Source organism: Anser anser (assembly GCF_964211835.1).
Source record: "Anser anser genome assembly, chromosome: Z".
Taxonomy (NCBI): Eukaryota; Metazoa; Chordata; class Aves; order Anseriformes; family Anatidae; genus Anser; species Anser anser.
Genome location: NC_139723.1, coordinates 51,321,478 through 51,346,898, shown reverse-complemented (window position 1 = coordinate 51,346,898; position 25,421 = coordinate 51,321,478). Strand labels below are relative to the sequence as shown.

The following is a 25,421-nucleotide window of genomic DNA, read 5'->3' as shown; positions in this document are numbered from 1 at the left end:
ACCTCCCCTGATAGCCAGGACTGCCGATAAATAATGGAAAGCAGCTTGGCCAGCTCCTCCGCCAGTTCGCTCAGTACCCTCGGGTGGATCCCATCCGGCCCCTACTTGTAACTCAGTGCTAAATATAAAAATTAAAAAAAAGAAAAAAAAAATCCAGCTGTTCATTTTCAGACTGTTTTCCAGTTTTCTTAAGAAATCAACATTCCAAAAATATTTCAGTGTATTTATATAAAGTTATCATGGCTTATTCCTCTTTGAGAATGTCATGTTGTTTCATTGATGTTAATTACCAAGTCAGTACTGTAGTCAGTACTGATCATGTTTATCTGCAGTGATAACAATGGCATTCAAGACTTCTCAGCATGCTGCACAGATAAAGTTCCTTGAACACAGTTCTTTCAATGTTAGCTGGGTGAATCTCATGCAATTTCATTTTCACAGAATTTAGCCCTGGTTTTGGATTTATAGGTACTAGACGTAAACCATAGATTCCTTGCTAGGCAATAAAATTGTAATATATTTAGTTAGCTGCATAGAATAATAGTTATCATATGCATTTGACTGATGCAATGGGAGCATTGACTACAACACTTTAAATGGATTGTGCTATGAAGACATTATCTGTCTATAAAGCTACTCCAATACCTTTACTCATTTCTACCTCACTAACATGCTTTTCTTTTACTCTGTATGCTACGCCTATGAATAACATCATTGCTTATACATAAAATGATCTCAGAATTTATAACATAATCAGAGGACACTCTACTGGATGCTTTCAATGTAATCTAATATAGAAGCTATTTTTAAGAGTGCAATATTATTTCAGTCAGTCCAAGCATGGGAAGGATAAGGGGTTGAATAATAATTTAATATTGGTAATTGCTCTGCTAGAGATGTATTGTCGCAACAAAGATCAGTACATTCTAGACAATGGACAGATAAGAAAAATTTCTGGTTTTGTATGATGTTTTACTTGTCAACTTGTGGTCTGACAAAAAAAAAAAAGTATAATAGTGGAATATAAGTAGCATGAAATGACCTTCATATTCACTCAAGAAATTTTGTAAAACCCCTCACGCTGATGAAGCCTGTATCAGTCAAACAGCAACACCAAGAAATTTTAATACATCAGAACAATAGTTTATTAGCAGTAGTTGCTGGTCTATCAGGATTTCGTTTTGTTTATGCTAGGATGTCTCTGATGGTTATGGCTTTAAATGTCAAGGATCAAAAAGTGCCTGGTCTTTAAGGCAAAAAAGCCATGAGTCAAGTGTGCCCCCAGCACAAGCAGTGCCCTCAGTGGCAGGGTACAGTCCCACAGGGTCTAAACAGGGTCCCCAAGCAGGGTCGGGGCCCATCAACAGTCTAGTAGCCATCAGGTAAGGCAAAATAATTAATCAGGCCCTAGGTCATTGGAATGGAGGACTACAAGCTTTACAGGAGAGACAGGCAGGGAAGGAAAGGTGGGGGCGTTGCTCTTTGTGTTAAGAAATGGATAGATTGTGAAGACTTGCCTCTGAGAAAGAGCCACGAGCAGGTTGAGAGCCTGTGGGTAAAAATTAAGAACCAGACCAACAAAGGGCACCTTGTGGTTGGGGTCTACTACAGGCCGCCCAATCAAGGGGAGCCTATGGATGAGGCCTTCTTGCTCCAACTACAAGAAGCTCACAGGCTCTCATCCTCCTGGGATCACCTGCATGTCTGCTGGGAAAGCCTTGTGGCAAGCAGCAAGCAATCCAGGAGACTCCTGGAGTGCATTGAGGACAACTTCCTCGTCCAGTTATTAGACAAACCAATCAGAGGAGAAGAGTTACTGGAGCTGGTGCTCACCTATGTGGAAGAGCTCATTAAAGAGGTTAAGACTGGAGGCAGTCTGTGTTGCAGTGACCACACCCTGGCTGAGTTTGTGATCTCGAGGAATATGGGCCTGGCGAAGAAGAAAGTCAGGACCTTGAACTTCTGAAGAACAAACTTTGAGCTATTTAAAGACCTAGTGGACAAGATCCCATGGGACACTGTCCTTAGGAACAAAGAAGCTGAACAGAGCTGGCAACTCTTTAAGGTTGTTCTCTTAAAGCACAAGAACCCTCTGTGGCCATTTGTAAGAAAGCTAGCAGGAAAGGCAGAAAGCTGGGAAGAGTACAGAAACACTGTCCGGATGTACAGGGATGGCATCAGGAAAGCCAAGGTACTGACAGTTATAAACTTGGTGAGGGATGCAAAGAATAACAAGAAAGGGTTCTACAGGTACACTGGCAGCAAAAGAAAGACTAGGGAGAGTGTAGTGCCTCTGATAAATGAAGACGAAGAACTGGTAATGGCAGACATGAAGGTACAGGCAGAGGTACTTATCAACTTCCTTGTCTCAGTCTTCACTGGTAGTCAGGCTTCCCACTTCTCTCGAGTCCCTGAATCTCTAGGCAGGGGCTGGGGGAGCAGAGTCCCTCCCACTGTAAGGAAAGAGCAAGCTCGAGACCACCTGATGAAACTGAGCAGGTACAAGTCTATGGGGCCTGATGACATGCATCCCAGGGTCCTGAGGGAATCGGCTGATGCAGTTGCCAAGCCTCTCTCCATCATATTTGAAAAGTCCTGGCAGTCAGGCTAAGTCCCTGGTGACTGGAAAAAGGGAAACATCACTCCCATTTTTAAAAAGGGTAGAAAGGAGGACCCAGGGAACTACAGACCTGTGAGCCTCACCTCTGTTCCTGGCAAGACCATGGAACAGATCCTCCTGGAGGCAATGTCAAGGCACATGCAAGACACTGAGGCAATCCAAGACAGCCAGCATACCTTTGCCAATGACAAATCATGCCTGACCAATCTGGTGGCCTTCTTTGATGGAATGACTGCATCAGTTGACACGGAAAGACTGACCAATGTCGTCTATCTGGACTTCTGTAAGGCTTTTGACACAGTCCCACATGACATCCTGATCTCCAATCTGGAAAGATATGGATTTGAAGGGTGGACCACTGGTGGATAAGGAATTGGCTCTGTGGCCACACAGAGAACAATGGTCAATGGCTCTATGTCCAGGTGGAGGCTGGTGACAAGCGGTGTCCCTCAGAGGTCTGTCTTGGGACCAGTGTTATTTAATATCTTTATCAATGACACAGACAGTGGGATCAAGTGCATCCTCACCAAGTTTGCAGATGACACCAAGCTGAGTGGTGCAGTTGACACAACAGAAGGAAGGGAAGCCATCCAAAGGCACCTGGACAGGCCAGAGAAGTGGGCCCATGTGAACCTAATGAGGTTCAACAAGTCCAAGTGCCAGGTGCTGCACCTGGGTCAGGCCAATCCCAGACAGGGGCACAGACTGAGAGAAGAACTCACTGAGAGCAGCCCTGCAGAGAAGGACTTGGGAGTTCAGGTGGACAAAAAGCTCGACGTGAGCCAGCAGTGTGTGCTTGCAGCCCAGAAGGCCAGCTGTGTCCTGGGCTGCATCAACAGAGGGATAGGCAGCAGGTGGAGGGAAATGATTGTGCCCCTCTGCTCTGCCCTTGTGAGGCCCCACCTGGAGTGCTGTATCCAGGTCTGGGGCCCCCAGCACAAGAAGGATGTGGGGCTTTTCGAGCAAGTCCAGAGGAGGGCCACAAATATGATCAGAGGGCTGGAGCACCTCTCCTGTGACAAAAGGCTGAGAGAGCTGGAGGTGTTCAGCCTGGAGAACAGAAGGCTCCAGGGAGACCTCATTGTGACCTTTCAATACTTAAAGGGGTCTTATAAAAATGATGGAAAGGGACTCTTTACTAGGATGGATAATGACAGGACAAGGGGGAATGAAGAGGAGGCTCAGGGGCGACCTTATAGCACTCTACAGGTACCTTAAAGGAGGCTGTAGCGAGGTGGGGGGTTGGTCTATTCTCCCACGTGCCTGGTGATAGGACAAGGAGGAATGGGCTAAAGTTGCGCCAGGGGACGATTAGGTTGGATATTAGGAAGAACTTCTTTACTGAAAGGGTTGTTAGACATTGGAATGGGCTGCCCAGGGAAGTGGTTGAGTCACCATCCCTGGAGGTCTTTAAAAGATGTTTAGATGTAGAGCTTAGTGATATGCTTTAGTGGAGGACTTGTTAGTGTTAGGTCAGAGGTTGGACTCAGTGATCTTGGAGGTCTCTTCCAACTTAGATGATTCTGTGATTCTGTAAACTAAAAGAGGATAGATTTAGAATGGATGTTAGGAAGAAATTCTTCACTGTAAGGGTGGTGAGGCACTGGCACAGGTTGCCCAGAGAAGCTGTGGATGCCCCATCCCTGGAGGTGTTCAAGGTCAGGCTGGAAAGGGCCTTGGCCAATCCAATCTAGTGGTTGTCATCCCTGCTTATGGCAGGGGGGTTGGAAATAAATGATCTTTAAGTTTCCTTCCAACACAAGTCATTCTGTGATTCTGTGATTCTAGGTGAAGCCAGGAAATAAAAACAACAATTTAGGAGCAGTAGAAAGCAGGAATGGAGAAAGGTTTACTGCTCAGGCCTAAACTTAAATGATGTGCCCGGGCCATGAGCAGAGGGTCTGTGGGTGATGGTGCTCTGTAAGACCAGTCACAGCAATTAAGGTTTTTATAAGTGAACTCAGAGCTCTGACATAAAGTTGCAATTAAAGCCCTTAAGAAGTCCTATGGATGCAGAGATTCTTACATTTTCCTTCACCTGCTTATCTAGGTGATACTAATGACTCTATCAGCTGATGGGATGTCAGTTATCCTAGAAAAGAGAGGGCTGGGACACATTGTAAGAGATCATTATTTCACTCCCTTGTCTAAAATAGTATTTGTCATTTCTGGCAGAAATCTGTTAAACCTGTTTTTAAGACCCTCTGACAACGCAAGTTTCATAACCAATCCAGGCAATCTGAATCTTACCATTTATAATGGTTACACTGAGTGACTCCCAGTGCATTTAAAGGACTTTGGTGGCTCTTCTGTGCTCTGCAAAAATAGAGATCAGGTACTATTCTTCTTTTCTTTAGGCTGAAGGGCTTTATTTCATTCAGCCTTTCTTTGGCCATGTTTGTTAGCCTGATGATCCTCATTCTTCTTCTGAAGTAGAAGCTGTGTTCTTACATTGAAACACTTCTGGTCAATCCATATTACCAGCATCTCACTATGATATTGATCTTTATCCTAGTTTTAAAGCAATGGTTAGAGCTAGACTGTAATCTGTTATGATCCTCAGAGTCTTCCCTGAAGAATGACCTCACAAATGGTTCATTATCCAGTGCCTGTGCAGACATCTTGACATCAAGCAACATTTTGCATTCAACTTCAGTGAATTTCATCCTTTATCCTCATTTAGACAGTATCTCCATTTTCTCTAATAAGCCAAGTTAATTTCAAAAGCTTTCCTACATATTTCAAGTTATTTATTGTGGTGTATATTTCCACATTTCAAGAGGATGAATGCCAGTGTAACACAATACTTCAGACAGCCAGAGTAACATTCAGATGCCCTTCATAAGTGTGTAATAAGTTACTGAAGTTTTCTGAAAGACCTGTTACCATTCATCAGATAACTCCTGACCTTTGCAATATGATAAGGTGTGACTGAGATTACTCGTGACATTACTTAGACTATTTCCTTGAAGAAAATTAATGTTTTGTTGTTGCTGTTTTTATTCAGTAACACTGCAAAAATCTAACTACATTCTAGGCCCATAGAGCTAAACACAGAGCAAACCTAAGTAATACAACACACAGTGGGGCAGGATGCTGGAATGAAAGAGGCTGCTATAGTTGGTTATGAGAGATATGGAAAGTTAGAAGTGACTTACCTGAAGTCATATAACAGATCATTGGCAGTACCGAAAGGAGAACTGAATGAGTCAGCTATCTCAAATTGAAAAATAACCAGAAGTTCTTTGTTTCTGTGCCTTCCTCTGCAGCCTTCTCCAGTTCAACAAAAGATTGAACACTTTCAAAGAAATTGTATTTAGCACCCAACAATGCCTGCAGGAGTTTATATTAGGCACTATTAGAAATTTTCACTTTTGGAAAGAATTTCAGATTATTATAGTTTTTTTAATTAAATATTTAACTTGACCACACAAAGCATAGTTTAAATTAGTGTCACTTACTTACTTAGCTTTCTAGAATATATCTACCCCATGCAGCACAAGGGAATACAGCATAAATAAGTTTCTTACAGGCAATCATAAAAAGATAAGCCAATCTCTGTGGTTGTAGCATAGAATATCCTATCCTTTTAGTTTGATTTTCCTTATTTACCATCTTTGTACAGTCTGTCTTTTTACATTATGATGAAAAGCTTTTACTATAGTCAGAACCGGGTCCCATATTACTGTGCTGAATGCTGAATGCTGATTGTGGATTCCAAAGCAAACAAGGATTCAAGATCAGGTCCTCTGTCTTGATACTGATACAGATGGGATTTGGCCACTTCTGACCCATTCACTTGCAAACCCCATACACTTGCAAAGGAAAGATCTGTAAGGAAAGATGAATTGATTGTTGGCTGGTACCATATGTGAACAGTATTGTATTTTCTTTTGACAGCTTTCTATCTTTCTTTCAATAATGAAGAATACTATTCTATCCTCTTTTCCCTATGACAAAAGAAATTTGCCAGAGGTTTCTAACACCTAAAGGATTAAATTCTAAATAAAACATTAACTTCACAAAGACGGTATTTTTAAAGAAAATGCTTAAACAATCTCTTTAAGTTCTAGGAGAAAGCTGTTCAACAATTAAGCTCAAAGAGCTGCCTTACTGGAAGAAGATTATTTAATACATTTCACAGAAAACTAAAAGGAGGTTCAAGCTTTCTCTGCTTATGTTTCCTTATACTTGACAAAGAAAGAGAAAACAAGGCCAGCCAGTCAGCTACTGTAAATCATTTCAGCATTACTGATTTCAGTGGATCTGTGCTGACTTAGCACCAAAAGATCTTGCTGTAAAAGCTTTTGGAGACAGAATCAAGTCTAGGGTCTCACTGCATGAAAAATGTTCTTTTGCTGGAATTCAAAGAGGCTTCCACTGCAGCCTCGCTCCTCCTCCTTCACGTGTCCTTCCCTGCTACTTTGAGGTTTTCACGAACTCCCCACCTCTACGGCTTTTTTCTTAAACATGGCTAAAGAGGTTTCTCTTCTAAAGCGTGTTGGTGTTGCTGGAGCACACTGGACAGTGTCCTTTTGACAAGATAGTGGCCTTGAATATGAGTTACTGGTGTGTAACTCGTGCACAGTAACATTAGCAAACTCTGGTTAAACTCCACTTGGCTGCTTTGACACCATCTATAAACAATGATTCATCTTTTGCTGTAGCACATAGTTCACCAACCTGCTAAATCAAACACTGCTATTAAAACTGACTATTATATGCTTGCTGAACTGTATTCCACGGAGCTGGCCTGAGATTCCAGAATTATTCCACGTGTACACAAGATGATGTATTCTGGTCAGTGATGCAGGGGAGAGAGAATCAGCAGATCAAGGTTCAAAATTCACCGGTAATGAAGAGAGCCTCCCCTAGACTTCATACTGGCTAAATATAAAAAGTAGTGATTTAGAAGTTCTGGCACGTTGTTAACATGGCATTCCTCTCACACTCATTAGCTACATTGAGAGGCAGAGCATATAAGCTTGGGTGTCCCATTTGGCTTCCAGACTGCAGATGCTCGTCTCCCAGTGAGACGGGAGCATAAAACCATTGAGCTGGTGTCCACCTGTGTTGATCTATCCTAACCTACAGAGTTTGGGGCTAGTTACTTAGTTTTTTCCATGGTAGTTAAATGCTCCACATGGATGTTGTGACATTTAATAACTTGTTTACTTCTGAATGTTTTTCTGATGCTCAGAAATACTGCCCCTCACCCACAGTGCTCAAAATCAGCAGTAAAGCCAACCCATAATGCTAATGTAACTGTTTTAAATGAATATCCTACTGTGTTTTATAATGTAGAATTTTCCTTTAAGAAATGGGAGAACCTGGGCAGGGAGATAATATTACTTTGCACAGGAACATACTCTTCCTCAGCTCCAGGTAGAGATCCTGGATACTCAACATTTCTGAAAGTCATGCCCAAATTGGACATTCATTATCAGAGGCTATCAGAGTAGTTGAGTTCTAGCTTCAGTGTTTTTATCTTCCCAACTGTAAAACAAACATGTTGAGTTCACTTTGTTATTAACATATAAATATGAGATGTCCTTAATGAGCTTCAGCCTCTGGGGAAATTTTAATCTGCAGTCCTGAATAGCTATGTGTGTTCAACAAGTTCTTGACAGAGGCTCAGGAATGTCAAGAAGCCAAAGAAGAAAAGGTTTTATAAACCAGATCCTGGTCTTTGATAACATCTCAGATGAAACAGGAGTGACTGAAAAGAGGAGTAAGGGAACAGATAACAGTCAAAAGCGCTGAACGTTTGGTTTACCAACCATAGACAACCAGTCAATGATTTCTGCTGGCTAAAGTAACAGGACTCAACCAAGAATGATCCACACTTAATGAAAACTGGTTTGTTTAAACATCGTGAGGCTCACTCATGTTGATTCCCTTTTCCTCCATGACATTTCCTGGCTATGTGCATTGGGGATAATAGGTTTGCTTATAGAACAAAGCACAAAGACTGTCGAGGTATATAACAGTACAGCTGGAACAGAAGCTCAGGGCTGCCTGCAATATCTGTTAGGAATACTGGACTTCCTGTAATCTGATTGTTAAGAAAATGTTTTTCGTAAATCATCTGATTTGTTAAGGGACAGTAAACAACAGCTGTTTTGGCAATGATTGTGAATTCCACTTTGATATTTTAATCCTTGTTTTAATGGTCTAAAGTTCTAAATTTCTCTTTGACTGAAGTCTTCCCAAAGAATACAATCCAAACATCTGTGCTGTGCTTTCCTGGAGTTGAGATGGGCTAGAGAACTGCAGAAGAGCTGCTTTGGAGTGGCTCTTTTATCTCTAGCCTTGATTAATGTACTGTTCCACTTTGTTTCTACCACAAAAGGCCTGTGAATCAGGCTGCCGTGGGCATTCACAAAAGCTTCCGTGTGCAAAGACATTCATGAGTATCCCTCAAGCAGGGATAACACGTACTATTAATAGTACATGTATATGCTCTGAAATGTTGCTATTCTGGGCATTAGAACTATATTGATTCTGTAGTGAAGGATTTCTATACTGGTAGGTAGGGAGTTACAGAGCACATTATAAATCATGCACAACATCGATTTCTGTATTAGTCATTCCTGTCTTCACATTTTTGGTTTGTTAATATTGCACAAGGGACTTTATTTCATCAGTACCAAACATCTGGATAACTCCTTGTTTAGGAGTTAAATCAATGTCTACTGAAATCAATGGAAAAGCTCCTATTAGTTTAGAGGCATCTGTATCTAAACTAGCACTCTTTTAGCTTTGTCTTTTTTACAGGAGCAGGAAGTTTTCTGAATCTGAGCAACAAAATATTCTTCCTCTGAACTAACTCAGTCAGAATGAATCATAATGAAGGAAAGGTTTGTAGATTTTCTAGAAGTGAGAGACTTTGAAAAGCTTAGTTTTTAATCCGTTAGTTTGTGTGAATCTTACACCTTCACTGATTTTACATTCAGTAGGCTAATTTAAGAGTACTTTCTTTGTTTTTGAGAGAAGGCTAAGAGACTGTAGTCACCTTCTTTTCCTTTGCAAGTTGAAGAGGTTATTTTCCCTAGCTGTTTGTCTTCCTTTGGCTCTATGAAGTTACTTAGTAGGAAGTCCTTAGATTTACTGGCAAAGGACTCCCTGGGAGTATTACTTAATTCAGTTTTGGCAAGATCAGTTAAACTAGCTTAGGCAGGTTCAAGGCAGACAACAAGCAACTCAGGCTGTGGGAGGATATTTCTCAATGTTCTATCCCCTGAAGTTCAAGGAAAGCTAGTAAAACGGACAGACACTGAAGGCTGTTCCTTGCCAGCTCTTGCTTCCACTTAACACAACAGGAGTACAGACATCAGGAAGTCCATGACAGTCCAGGAGTGTAACAGCAACTGTAATGGAGCCCAGCAGAAGAAAATGCACTTACAGCAGAATAAAAATAAATGGTATCTCCACAAGTTTAGTTGAATTTCTGAAAGTGGAGAAGTTCTGCTGAGAAGATAATTTTGTGGAGTGCATTCTAAAGGTTTAAAGGACCTGGTCTTCCTTTCTGCACACCTTACTATTACTCCATCATCTAGCTATCTATAACATAACACAAGCGCAAAACTCCAACTGTCATCATCTTTTATTAAACTATTTTGATAGCTTAGTAATTATCCATCATAATGTATCCACTTGTATCAACTTCACACATAATTAATGTATCAACTGTATTAATACCCTTTTTGTTTTGGAGGGGAGCAACTACGTCTGTTTTAGGATATTATGACCCAGCATTCTGAAACCTGTAAAAAAAAAAAAAAAAGTGAGCTGAAAGGCATTTTTGTCAACGAAACCACCAAGTTCATATTTCTCTGATTCCCCAGTCAGACAAATTTCAAAGATAACACGATACAAAGCAATGGAGAAAAACTGCTACCCTATCTTGTTCCCATCTATTTACTGTTCCTTGCCATATCAGATAAAAATAACCCTCTCAGATCTGCCCAATGAGCCAATTGTGTAATGCTCCCCAGTCCAGGTCCATCAAAATAAAGTAGGCTGTTTCAGACTGCTTAAATATCTTTGTTAACTCATGTGGGTTAGTGAATGAATATTCATACATGCAGCTCAACTGCTAGATCTGAAACTGTGGTAACCTTCAGTAAGGGTTACAATCTCTTGCATCAGCACTGGTGAAATGAAAGGAGATTGTGTCTTTCCCACCCAAAACTGTAATCATGCAGTAAGATCATCATGGAACAAAACTTGGTAGAATAACATTCTCACTAAAGTAAAATTTCATGATTAGTGATTAGTTGTTCCTAGGATTTCAATTTTAAATTTATTTCAGATCAAAACTTTGAATGAGGTCTTTGCCCTTGCTCTGCTTGTAAAGCTCTCTTGTGTAACCAAATGAACAATAGATGCTGACTTGTACCTATGAAGAACTGTACAGGAAGCCTGTGCTCTGAGCTCAAAAGAGATTTCAGATCAAAGGTAAAAGCAGATTGAATTACAAGGGTAGAAAAAGAACAAAGCACATTTGTTGGAACTGCATATTCCAGTCCTCCAGTAGATCATGTAAGTAACAGCAGTTTGACTATAAAAAGGAAAGATGTAATGGAAAACTCAAGATTACCAGTAACTTTGGGGGAGTGAGTGCATTGCCCTCAGCTGATACTGGAGTGGAATTCTGCATGCAGATAAACTCCTAAAGATATGTTTGTCGTTTTGAAAATCTGGTATTTGCTGTAAGCAGACTTAATTTTGGTTTTTAAGCCCCTAATTCCCTGGGTTTGGACATTCACTGTTTATTGTTCTGATGCTGTTATGCTGTTCACAGGCACAATTTTCTTCCAGGATGCCAAGCAGTCTGACTGCTTTAAACACCAAAAGAAATGCCCAAACCTCGACACATGTATGTATACTAACATATATAAAAATTAGCAACAACTCTGTTTAATCCTACATCCCATAAAGCAAGGCATTAGGAAAGTAACAGCCCTCAGTGAGTGTAAGCACTGTGAGAGCATCCCTTCTCCTGGAGGTTTGGCTATCTGTGCTCAGGACTGAAGAAGGCCTGAGCTAACCATCACCATGCAGCATGGGCCAGCTGATCCCTAGGGGAGGGGAGCTGGGAGCTGAGGGAGATCCCAACAGCTTGCAAGCCACAGAACTGCCTCACAACCCTGAGCAAGGTGAGTAGGGCACGGCCAGGGATGGCAGCCAGAGTCAGCTCACAGCCCATCACATCAGGCAGGTTCAAGGTGAAGGCCAAGGTCAAGCCAGGAATGCAAGTCAGCAAATTAGGGTCACGATCAGGCTCTGTGAGGGTCACCAGGCAGGTCCACAGTGATGAGGAAGGTCCAGTGTAAGGCCGGGGTGTCAGCGTGTCAGTCAGCATCTGGGCCTGGATCAGCGGGCCCATGGCCAGGCGTAGGCAGGGCTGCAATGCAGTGGCAGCTGTGGCTCAGCTGGGAGCCAAGCACTAGAAGGTCAGCTTAAATCAGCTCTCATGGGAAGCCCCGGCTTCCCTGCAGTGCTGTCTGGGGGGAATCTCTCCAGAGACACCAGAGGGAGGGGACGGGTGTCAGCTGCACTGTCTCTGCATTGGCCCTGAGCCCAGGCAGCCAAAGCCCCAGGAAGAGAGGTGCTCTCTAGGCCCTTACAGAAAATACATTTCATAGCCACAGTAGGCAATGGCTGCAGAGAGGATTAAAGAGAAACAAAACAAAACCTCACTAATTCAAGACCTGAGAGCCCTTTTCATGCTCTGGCAAGCCAACTTCTTGCTCCTTCCAGCCTCCTTTGTCTCTTTCCTGCTTCAGCTGGATACTTAAAGTTTCTATAATTAAGCTTAAAAGAAAAAGGATGATACAAAAGGGAAGGAGAGGGGACTTGTCTAAATTACCACATGCCAGCTATAAAGACGTAACAGGATGTCTCTTTTTTCCTCAGAGAAGTCGGGCCAATAGATTGAGAAATTCATCCCAGTTTAGCTGCTTGGTAAGTAAATAACATTGTGACTGGTCTTTCAAATAAGAACTAGGGCAGTTGTCTAGTAACAATGACAGAATTGTTTAAAGTGCTTATAAAATCACGTAAGAACGAACACAAAGAATCCTCTGAGGGTGATTTTTTTTTCATCCAAATCCCAGCAAGCACACACTGAGCCCAAGATGCACACAGATCCGTTTGAATATCCCTGTCCTTCCTGCCTCAGCAAAGGGGAGGATCGCAGCAGGCTTATTTTCTGAAGACATTTTGTGAACATCTGCAAAATACTCTGTGGGCAGCATTTTCCCTTGTTATCTTAAGCAGGTGGAACCCACCTTAGTCATTATCTATAAAGGTATCACTAATATTTCTTTCTGTCACCTAACAAAATCCCAGGCTTCCCCACCTTTTCTTATTTTTCTTATAATCTGGTTTTATTGCAGGTATTTTTTTTACCTCAGTTGATATTGTTCTTCTAGCTAAACAGACATTTGAAAACAAAACAAAACAAAGCAAAACAAAACAAAACAGAACACTGTATGTCATGTAAAGTTAAAACCCATTTCCTTCCTATTGCTTACACTTACAATGAAACCTGATTTTTCCTTGACCTTCCTCAACTACTCAGCTGATTCTAAAGTCCTCTTTTTGTAAGGATCCACTTTTTCTGCCTGTGAAGGAACAGTGAGTCATTGAGTCAGCAGATAGCAGGCTTCCTGAGTGAGTCAACAGACCCTATCCCCTCCTATTCTGCGGCATTAGTATTCTGTAACACAGTATGATGTGTCAGACGAGCACTGCCAGACTGCTATATATTTACCAGGACTGCCTCATACTTCATCCTTGACCTTTCCCCTAGTTTCTTTTTCCTTTTTATCTTTTTGTACTTTCCCAGTCTTTTGTGCCAAAACTAATGCCCTTATGGTTAAAAAAAAAAAAAAAAAAAAAAAAAAAAGGAAACAGGTTCACAAATTAGGGTGATCTTTCCCCCAGTTCTTTGTTACTTGATCAGCCTTCTGATCAGTAACTGCATTTACACAAATATTGAAGGCGAAACTAGTCACGTAGCAGAGATAAAATAATTTCTTCTACTAAATTATTAATGTCAGCACCCCTATTTTTTTTCTAAATCTCTTCAGTGGAGCCTACTTATAAAGCTGTCTTTTTGATAAAGCTAGAAGATCACAGAGCCTCTAGCAGAAACAAACATCATGGCTTCCTTTAAAGGCATGTAATATTTCTTGGAACAGCTGCAACTAAGAAAAGCAAAACAAAACAAACACACACACACACAAAAGAATAACTGCATGTTAGTGTTTCATACGAACTTCTAAATTTTGGACCCACAATCACATTTGTAAATGTCATTCTGAAGAAAAAAACATTAACTTTTCAAAAGCACAAGGGTGACAAGTGATCTGTCCACCATCCCTCAAGAAGCAGACAAATTCTACCATGTATTGCATGAATCTCTCAGGATTTAGAGGCCATTCTTGTTCTATGACAGTTATTCCGGGGAAAAAGGTTGTATTTTCTTGGGTTATTGGCAGATAATGATTCATTTAGATATGAATCAAACCAAAAATAAAGCATTGTGCTGTAAGATGGCTGGTATTCATAAGCTGAGACACTACACTGAACAATGAAAGCACATGTAATTTAATATTTCTGATGCAAAGGGTCTGCTACCCTAGGTGAAACAGTCTCACTTAGTCTTGAACTCACTTTTTAGAATGACTTAACTTTCATGCTCACTTTCACATCACTTTTTCAAAAGACCGCACTTATGAAGTTATTCAAATTCCTTGAGTCTACTGGCTCCTAGCAAACTCTAGTGCAGATTGTATTTGAATAAAAAATGAGTAGACCTGACCTATGGACCGCTACAGTAGATAAATATATAATGCATAAGACCACTAATCTTTCTCCTTGTCAGCAACTATGGCTTTAGCAGCTTTTCAGCATTTTTTTAAGATGCTTTTAACCCAGCACTTACCTTTCTAGGTTTTCTCACAAAGCTTCGAACAATATATATAAATAATTTAAAATGAGTGTGCATTTCTTTCCTTGATCTTTGATGTGGATTACTGGGGGGGGGGGGGGGGGAATCTATTTCATTTGTTTCATAATACTGTCTAAGTATTAGCTCCACCCATGTTACTAAAATTATTTGCATATACACATAATGCTTTTCAGTACCAGTGAATTACGGGAACTTCTGCAGCTGCATCATAGCTAGATGACATTTAATATTTCACAGTGAAATGAACTAAAGTTAACTATTAAAAACCCCTCAAATTTATTACAAAACTAATGTTTGTTTTTATGTAGAAAGAAAGGTATGATATCATGAACAGTAAACAATTTTGAGATTGTCACCTACTTCTTACAATGACAGGTATTTCACACAAACTCTCTTCCATGCTTTACTTGCTCCTACAAGCTCCTGTAAGTTCTTATGTTACTATAGTACTGCTTTGAATCCTTCTGTAAAAGTTATTTCTGCACAACTGTATGATATTAAGAATAATTTTGATAATATATTTAGGAAAGACTCACTTCTTATTTCTGTTTACTGACATACGTATGTAGTATCACACTAACCTTTTGCTATCTTCTAAATATTGAGATACCATTCTGATATCCTGCAACACTTACATGATTTTGTAACAACATGAAAAATAACTCATTTTGATCATATGGTCTTACTGATATTTTCTCTCCTTATACAGAACCTATGGAAGTTACAAGAACTTATGACTTTTTTGTTCATAACAGATCCCACTAACATTAATAAAAAGTTTACTGCAGATATCAGCTAGAACAAATTTTTAAGGAAAAAAGTGAATGAAGACATGGTAGTGAAAATATGTCTGACCTTCTTGCTAATATTTGCATGTTGGCTACTAAATGAAAGCTCATTCTGAACACCTCATTGTTTCCTCGTATGTTACTAAGCTATGTGGCACATTATCTGTACTTGAAAAGAGTACTGCACATTCTGGTCATGCCTATCCCCGTAAATAGCAATTAGAAATACAACAGGCAATATGATTTTTCTGACAATATTAATTCTGTACCTAATGACTTTTTCCTTTCCAGCATTACAGTTCACAGAATTACTGAGTCTTGAAGGACTTACGGGAAGTCTCTAGTCCAACTCCATGCTCAGAGCAGGGTCAGCTGCAACAGGTTGCCAGGGATTGAGTGCAGTTTAGTTCTGAGTATCTCCAAGGATGGACTGTTCACAACTCATCTTGGCAATCTGGTCCAGTGTTTGGCCACCATCACAATAAAACTCCAGAGCATGCATGCTGGAGTTCCAAAGGGACATGAAAAGGACCTGAGTTGGCATGACTGTTAAATGAGATGATGCTATCTTCCCCCTGCCATTGAATCCTTGCCCAGTTTGTGCTCGTTGTCTCCTGTGCCATCACTGGACACCACTGAGAAGTCTGGTTCCATCTTCTCATGTTCAGAACTGGGCCAGCTACAACAGGTTTCCAACGTCTGTGTACAGTTGAGTTCTGAATATCTCCAAGGATGGACAGTCCACAACTCTTCTGGACAATCTGGTTCAGTGTTTAACCACCATAACAATAAAAAAGGTGTGCTTTTTTTTTTTTTTTTTTTCCCCTTATGTTTAAGTGGAATTTCCAGTATTTCAGTTTGTGCTCATTGCCTTCTGTCCTGTCAGTGGGCACTACTGAGAGGTCTGGTGCCATCTTCCCTACTGTCACCCCTCAATAGGTATTTGTGCATGCTGGTAGTATATACCTGACACTTCTCCATGCTAAACAGTCCCAGCTCTCTCAGCCTTTCCTAATAGGAGAGATGCTCCAGTATCTTAATCATTCTTGTGGTCCTTTGTTGGAATGTTTCCAGTAGCTACTTGTCTCTCTTGTACTGGGGAGCCCAGACTTGGACAAAAAACATAGATGTGCCTCACCAGCACCAAGTACAGGGGAAGGATCACCTCCTTCAACCCTCTGGCAATACTCTGCCTACTGCATAGGGCACTATTGTCCTTTTCTGCTGCAAGGGCACACTGATGGCTCATCAACAGCTTGGTATCCAGCTGTACCCCAAGAGCCTTTTCTGCTGAGCAGCTCTTCAGCTGGTCAGTTCCCAGCATGTGAGAGCACACAAGGCAATTCCACTACAGATGCAGAGCTTGGAAGTTCTCTTTATTGAACTTCACGAGGTTCCCATCAGCCCATTTCTTCAGGCAGTTGAGATCTCTACAGCAGCACAGTCTTGATGTGTACATTTAAGAGCATGCTCTCCAAGGTTCCAAAAGGCCATGAAAATGAGCTGGGTTAGCATAATTGTTAAAAGAGATGACCTTCTCTTCCCCCACCATTGACTTCTTGTTTTTGCCTCTACATCTGCATTAGCCTGCTCTTTTACACTAGCAAAATTATCTGGGCAGCTGCTTAGTTAATTACTGTGCAGAATTAATTATTGTAATTTTAATTTGTAATTTGTAATTGTGAGGTTAAAATCACCACAACCTATATGAACACCTCTGCTGATACTATGGATCATGGCAGCTGGAACAGAAGCAAGCACTAGGGAACAAATATAGTGATATCCACCTTTTACCATGGCAGTAATAGTCTGATTCAGCTTGCAGCACTATAATACTTGCATTTAAAATTTTAAGTGAACAAATCAAACAAGCTCAAAACAGCCAAAGCTCTTGGGGAGAGGAGTCAACAGCCTAACTCATGCTTTAGTCGAAGTGCAGTATTTAGGTCTATATAAAACAGATATATTGCACACAAGGAGAATGTCGGTACTGTACACAGAGTTACGGAACAGGGGCAGTGATTTCATCTTGCTGCAACAATTTATTGATTAGTGGCAGGACCAGTATATATGCATATGAAATACGTCAGGTCCCTGAGTGCACTAACAGGCTCTAATTGCAGTGACCAGCCCTGTAACTATCTTTCTGTGTAATTTTCTTATGCAGCTGCTTCCAGCACTGAGCTATCAGATTTGTTGTCAGCTCTTTGTTTCAGAGCTGCTCTAATCAGTGCCACTGTGCAGCACTGGACAAGACTAATGTGAAAACAGCTGTGTTGAGTCTGCTGTCAACCAGTATCACCATATCTCTTTCTGCTCTCCTGCCACTTGCCTCCCAATCTGTACCTGTGTTTGGCATTACTACATCCTAGATGCAGAATCTGTCATTTGTTCTTGTTAAATTTCATGCCATTGCTATTGGCCCAATGCTTCGACCTGTGTAGATCCCTCTGCAAAGGCTCCCATTCCTTAAGAGAGTCAACACCACCTTCCAGTTTAGAATTACCAGCAAGTTTACTAAGGATGCATTCAACTCCTGCATCCAGATCATTGATAAAAATGTTGTCCAGAACTGGAACCAAGACTGAGCCTTGGGGAATGCTTCTAGTGACTGGTCACTGGCCTGATGCAGTCCCATTCACTACAACCCTTTAAGCTCTACCATTCAGCCAGTTCTTCACCCGGTACATCATGTACCTGTTCATCTCACAGTTGGACAATTTCTCCAGAAGGATACTGTGAGGGGCAGTATCAAAAACTTTGTTAAAATCCAGAAAAACTATATCCACTGCCTTCCCTTCAACCACTAAGTGGATTATCTTCTCATAGAAAGATATTGAATTAGTGAGACAGGACTCTTCTTTTGTGAACCCATGTTTGTTGGGCCTGATGACAACATTATCCTTTAAGTGCCTTTCAGTAGCACCCAGGATAATCTTCTCCATAATTTTTCCAGACACTGAAATTAAAATTATAGGTCTGTACTTTCTGAGGTTTTCTCTTATGCCCTTCTTTTAAACTGGGATAACACTGTCAAACTGGGATTTCCAGTCAATGGGGACCTCCCCAGACCTTTTGTAGACAATTGAGAAGGGTTCTGCTATACCATCTGCTAACTCCCTCGGTACCCAGGGATGAATCGCATCAGATTTATAAACATTCAGATGATACAACTGATTCCTTACAATGGCGATGGCAACAAATGTGGACTGCAGCTCTGTAGTCTTCCTGTGTGGCCTGATCTTGCTTAGAGAGATCATATGCTTTCTTTTTCTGTTTGAGTTCCATCAAGAGTCCCTGTTCAGCCAAGCAGGTCTTCTGCCCTACTTACTCAACTTACAACGCAGTGGGATTGCCTGTTTTTAAAAGGTGATTCTTAAAAAGTAACCAGCTCCTTTGGACCCCTAAGGTCTGAAAAGCAGATTCCCAGGGAACCCTGCTAACTCCTTAAGTCAGTATATATTCCTATCTTTTTTAAATTGTATTTTTGAGGGAATTTTTGATTGAAAAATGCTTTTCTAAGTCACTTCTGATATTGTGCTATGACACAGCTGACCTTACCAGTAATTCTAGTACACTGTCCTTTGGTTAGAGTCTACAGAAGATACACAGCATAAAGCCTGTCACTATCATGAGACTGATCAAAGTTTCATACGAAAGTAACAGTTCTGTTGTGCAATTCCACATACATCAGCATAAAAGCATAAAATCTGCAGAAGAGGAAGAAGAGGAAAACAATGGTTCAAGAGGAAGTGATTCAGGAGTAAGCATACCACGTTCTATAAAATACATACGAAACCCTTAACCATACTAGTGGGATAGCTGAACGTTTTTGTTCAGCACAGAAATAATCACTGGAGTAAAAAAAATCATTTCTGTTATATTAATATGGATATGGATGTACTGGACAGTAGGAGTAACTAATCATACTAAGTCTAAAAAAAATCTGTCATTCCTTCTCTACCTATTTACTTGTTTTCTTCTAAGAATCTTTGTTAATCCTACAAAATGTTAACAAATGGTCCACCCTAGTCACATGGCTGTTGTGACTACCAGTTATCAGAGGGCAAGCAACACCATCCCAAAACACATGAAATTCCTCCTGACTTCTGAAGCTTCCTCAGCAGACCAGAATTCACTGTGCAAAGGGGCAGGAATGAATTCTTTTCTAGAGGGGAAAAGCCTTCAATAGATTGAGACAACTAATTAGGATTATTTAACTTGAGAGCAAAATAGTCTCTGAACCAGATTCCAAAATAGTGACAACCAGTGGAGGTGGTAATTATCATTTCGGTCAAAACAGCATTATGCAGTACAGCAGCAGATTACGGTTTCCAATTTCTGTCCTTCAAATACCATAAGATAATGAGTTATCTGACATCTTTTTTTTCTTTTTTTTCTTCCCAAGGTACAACTTTCTCCTCAATAAAAACAGTTGGATTGGATGGTTTGCTTTTGCCTTTCAGGTGTCATCTACCCAATTCAATAATATTTCTACAGCTTACAGTTTATAGGCTTTTTTAAAAAAAAGACATAAATTAAACATATTAAAAGAATGTTAACTTCTACATTTGTATGACACATATGTAAAGAAGCATGTGTCATGACAGGAAGGAAAGTTTAAACAATTACGTAAAATTTGAAATATCTCCTTATGAATGCTGCACACATTACTAAAAAATGCAGAATCCTTACAAAAGGCTATAGTATGAAGGATGGTGGGAGGGAACAGCCAAGAATTCTTCAGATAATCTCTGTGGAATATTAACATATCACAGACTTAAACAGTGGCTTTTTCTATGTATAATTCATAACCACAAACATATTTACAGGTTTTTGGAAGGTGTAGCTACAATTTGAAATATTTTCCTTTTTTTCTACAAAAGTAACACTATTGTTAACACTTTTAGAACTACCAGGCTTCCTCCCAACACCACATGGAAGAATAAATCCTATAAACCACAAATCTTCCCCTTTCTTCCGTCTTTCAATACTTCTGTATATTCTGTAGGCTGCAAATAAAAGTAAGACACTCACATTTGAAATTACAGCCTGCTACTCTAACTGAAGCTTTTTTCACTAACACTGTCCACACAAAGTCCACGTAACATCAACAGGACCCAATACATTTAAATTCACTTGCAGTGTCAAGACGTTCCACATTATCAATTTTAGCCTGCTTTTACAATAGAAAGTCTACATCAGATAGTTAGGTAAGTATTAAGGTCCATGTGAAAAGCAGGCTTAACTCAATATATTAGTGCATCAATTCTGACATGAGGAATACGTGAGATCCAATCTAGTAAGGTGATTAAATATTCATTTAACTTAAATAATATTGCCGAACGTACCGATTTAGGGGGTTTCACAACCACATAGAATCATAGAATCACAGAATATCCTGAGCTGGAAGAGACCAACAAGGATCATCGAGTCCAACTCCTGGCACCACACAGGACCACCCAAAAATCAGACCCCATGTCTGAGATCATTACCCAAAGGCTTCTTGAGCTCCAGCAGGCTCGGTGCCGTGACCACTGCCCTGGGGAGCCTGTCCCAGTGCCCGACCACCCTCTGGGTGCAGAACCTTTCCCTAACCCCCAGCCTGACCCTCCCCTGTCCCAGCCCCATGCCGTTCCCTCGGGTCCTGTCGCTGTCCCCAGAGAGCAGAGCTCAGCGCCTGCCCCTCCGCTCCCCTCGTGAGGGAGCTGCAGGCCGCCATGAGGCCTCCCCTCAGCCTGCTCTGCTCTGGGCTGAGCAAACCAAGGGACCTCACCTGATCCTCATACGTCTTGCCCTCTAGAGCCTTCACCATCTTTGTTGTCCTCGTTTGGATGCTCTCTAATGGTTTTGTTCTTATATTCTTCTTATATTGTGGTGCCCAAATCTGTACACAGTAAGAGGTACACCACCTCTTACTGAGGTAAGGCCACACCAATGCCTTGAACATAGACATATCCTTAAATCCTCTCTGACCTTGCGTTTTTCCTTCTAGAAAACAACGTGTCTGTAAGGATTCAGTATGGATTAGCATGAAGCATTTTAGAATCATGGAATTATTAAGGTTGGAAAATACCTCCAAGATCATCTGGTCCAACCAACCCCCTACCAGCAATGTCACCCACTAAACCATGTCCCTAAGCACCAGGTCCAACCTTTCCTTGAACACCCCCAGGGACGGTGATGACACCACCTCCCTGGGCAACCCGTTCCAATGCCTGACTGCTCTTTCTGAGAAGAAATGTCTCTTCATTTCCAACCTAAACCTCCCCTGGCAAAACTTGAGGCCATTCCCTCTAGTCCTATCACTGGTTACCTGTGAGAAGAGGCTGGCCCCCAGCTCCCCACAGCTTCCTTTCAGGCAGTTATAGAGAGCAATGATGTCTCCCCTGAGCCTTCTCTTCTCCAGACCAAACAACCCCAGTTCCCTCAGCTGCTCCTCACAGGACTTGTGCTCCAGGCCCTTCACCAGCTTCGTTGCCCTTCTCTGGACACGCTCCAGGGCCTCAATGTCTTTCTTGTAGTGAGGGGCCCAAAGCTAAACACAGTACTTTAGGTGCAGCCTCACCAGAGCAGAGCACAGGGGGACGATCACCTCCCCGGTCCTGCTGGCTACACTATTCCTGATACAGGCCAGGATGCCATTGGCCTTCTTGGCCAACTGGGCACACTGCCAGCTCATGTTCAGGCAGCACCCCAGATCCTTTTCCTCTGCCCAGCTTTCCAGCCACTCTGCCCCAGGCCTGTAGCATGGACCCGGCACTTAGCCATGTTGAACCTCATCCCATTGGCCTCTGCCCATTGACCCATCCTGTCCAGGTCCCTCTGCAGGGCCTTCTTTCCCTCCAGCAGATCGACACTTCCCCCCAATTTGGTGTCATCTGCAAAATTCCTGAGGGAGCACTCAATTCTGTCATCCAAGTCATCAATAAAGATGTTAAAGAGGATGGGCCCCAACACTGACCACTGGAGAACACCACTGGTGACCAGTCGCCAGCTGGATTTTACTCCATTCACCAATCTCTGGGCCCAGCCGTCCACACAGTTTTTAACCCAGCATAAACAACAACAGAAATATTTAACACTGTGATAAACATTTCACACTCTGTAGAAAGTACAGCTTGAAAATGAAGTCTTCACTCTTAAGATTCTTATTGCTGGACTTTTGAAAATATTTACAGAAACTGAAGTCAGAAGTTTTCTGAGAAAGCCTACATAAAAAGGCCATACTCTGCCATGAAAAACTGAAAGCATATCAAAACCAAATACAGGTGGGGATAACTTGGTGGAAAGGAATCAGATCAACGTTTCAATTTGCAGGATTTTTAGCTCCACCTAATGGTCAGGATGGAAAAGATTTTCCTATCCACCTCATATTTTCTATATAATTGCTATTCAAAGACATGACTCCCTAGGGTACAAATAAAGCAACAGACATTGTTATATCAAAACAACACTAAGAGTGGCACTTATAGCAGCAATAGTGAAGAAGCACCAGTAGCCTTCATATAATCAACAGCTCATGAACATTTGCTGTCATTGGAGCTATGTCAATATTTAGCACGGCTGTTTCCAAAGAACGGGACATTCTGTTACCCTATTCATACTTTAAATAATACAAAAGATTCTTAGTAGGCAAAGATTGGCAGTGTTTGAGGGAACTACATGAATTTACATTCATGCAGATCTGATCATTATGTTCTGCTTTATTTGCTGAAGCTTTGTTCTATATTGTGTTAGTTACTTGTGTAACACGCTTTCTTTGGATAAGAAGAAAGTCTTTCATGCATGCCACTCAAAGATCTATGCTCTAATTCATTAGGTATTTACAGTTTCTTTGTTTTTTTCCAACCAGGCATGAACTTGGAACACAGAACATCAAGCAAAGTCAGTGACATGCTGTGGATAATTATTTTTTTTTTTTGGTAGATATGTACAAATTCTGTATTTACTCCAGTGCACGTAATGAAAAGCACTCTTCTTATAATTTTTGGGAATGACAATGGGAAGGTACATATGGTAGCATAAATTGGATTCTTATTGTAAGTAATTCAGTTTGAATATTCTTGTGAACATAGTAATATGTAAGCTAAAATATATTATCCCACAGTGCCATAAATTACTAAGGTTTGAAATATTTTGTCCTCTTCCAAAAAATAATGCTGTTCTCATACATATATAGCTGAATCCGTATACCCTGCATTTACACTATGACAGAATACCTTCAGTGGTGATAGATCTCTATGAAACGTTTTTTAGTACTACAATAGCTTTTATGTTGTGGTGTTTCTCAGGGTCTAGATGCTAAGCCACCAAAGAATGGGCATCAGATTCAGGCTGAGTTAGTAATTGTCTATGAAGGACAAGAATATAGATATATATATTATGATACTGACTTGCTTAGTTGTTTGCTCCAGAGAAGGGTAATTTTCTCCTAGTCTGTTTGTGAAAGCAGATAACCTTTCCATGCTTCCATGCATGGTAATTCAATGTCAGATGAACATTGTGGCATAAGTGCTCTGCAATCTAATAAGAGTGTATCAACAGCAACCAATAACATACCACAAGATACTTCAAAAAGCATTTTATTCACTATTCTTTGAATAAAATTATTCTTTAATAGGATTACAGCTCAATGTACATTCTAGTTGCCGATATCACCGTTTTCTTTCCTTGTGATTTTTTTTTCCTACTTAAAAACAGAAAAAAGCCAAAAGGAGAAAACCAGAACTAGATAGACATGGGTAATGGCAAGACCCTAGTGAGAGATTATCATGCGCTAATACAAATACTTGTAACAGTAAGGAAAAGTATAGAAAATAATGTTTTTAAATACTTAGTTTGATCAAATTTGAGAAGAAAGTGTTTGCTAAACCTGAACTGCACCTTCCCTAAGTAACTTTTGATTAGAATGGATTGTCATTAATACTGCTGTAACGATAGGCAGTTCTGAAAAATTTCCTAAGTTTTTAAAGTAAAAACAGTAAACTTAAAAGAGGAATCACTGAACCATAGAATATCCATGCTTGGAAGGGACCCATGAGGATCATTGAGTTCAACTCCTGACTCTACACAGTGCAACCAAAGAATTAAACTATATATCTAAGAGAACGTTGTCCAAACACGTCTTGAACACTGGCAGACCTAATGACATAATCACTTCCCTGGGCAGCCTGTCCCAGTGCCCGACCACCCTCTGGGTGCAGAACCTTTCCCTAACCCCCAGCCTGACCCTCCCCTGTCCCAGCTCCATGCCGTTCCCTCGGGTCCTGTCGCTGTCCCCAGAGAGCAGAGCTCAGCGCCTGCCCCTCCGCTCCCCTCGTGAGGGAGCTGCAGGCCGCCATGAGGCCTCCCCTCAGCCTGCTCTGCTCGGGGCTGAGCAAGCCAAGGGACTTCAGACAGTACTCATACGTTTTCCTCTCTAGATCTGTCACCATCTTTGTTGTCCTTCTTTCAATACACTCTATGTCAAAATACATGACACTATGGAACATACAATACTAGTCTCTCACCAAGGTACATAGTGATCCAGTTTCTAATTACACAAAAGGTCCTTCATGTCTTTTTTAGCACTGTCTAGAGCCTTTCTATTTCTACAGTTTTGCAAATTAGAACACTTGTTATTCTGGAAATGTGGGAATTATGATTACATAAATTTAGATTTCCAGCTAGATTTCCAGCACAGTACAGTGCTATTTTGAAATTGATTTAGATCACTATATATGTGTTAAATTGTTCATATATGCTTGTAATATAAGACACCAAAAGTAAGCTTCTGGTGATGTATAACATCTGATTCTGAATATTCAAAGATCTTCATCAAATATTAATCATTCAGTCATTTTAAACATTCATATATTCAAAATAAAAAAAATGTACAGTTAATAGCTTCCATGTTTTGATATGACAAAGAATACTAGAATGTATACAAAGCTTGAACTGTCTCATCATACACATACATTAAAAAGAACATCCAAGCATCACTGCACTGCAACAAATACCTTAGAAGTTATACTTCTACAGACTGTCA

At 40.9% G+C, this 25,421-nt stretch overlaps 1 long non-coding RNA gene across 1 annotated transcript; it reads left to right on the top strand.

Annotated features, from left to right (window-relative positions):
- The first annotated feature begins 719 nt into the window (after positions 1-719).
- On the top strand, positions 720-24,031 carry LOC310889535. Its single transcript, XR_014576606.1, has 3 exons — positions 720-12,589; positions 15,683-16,188; positions 23,247-24,031. It is a non-coding gene; the product is annotated as an uncharacterized lncRNA (long non-coding RNA).
- Positions 24,032-25,421: the final 1,390 nt, after the last annotated feature.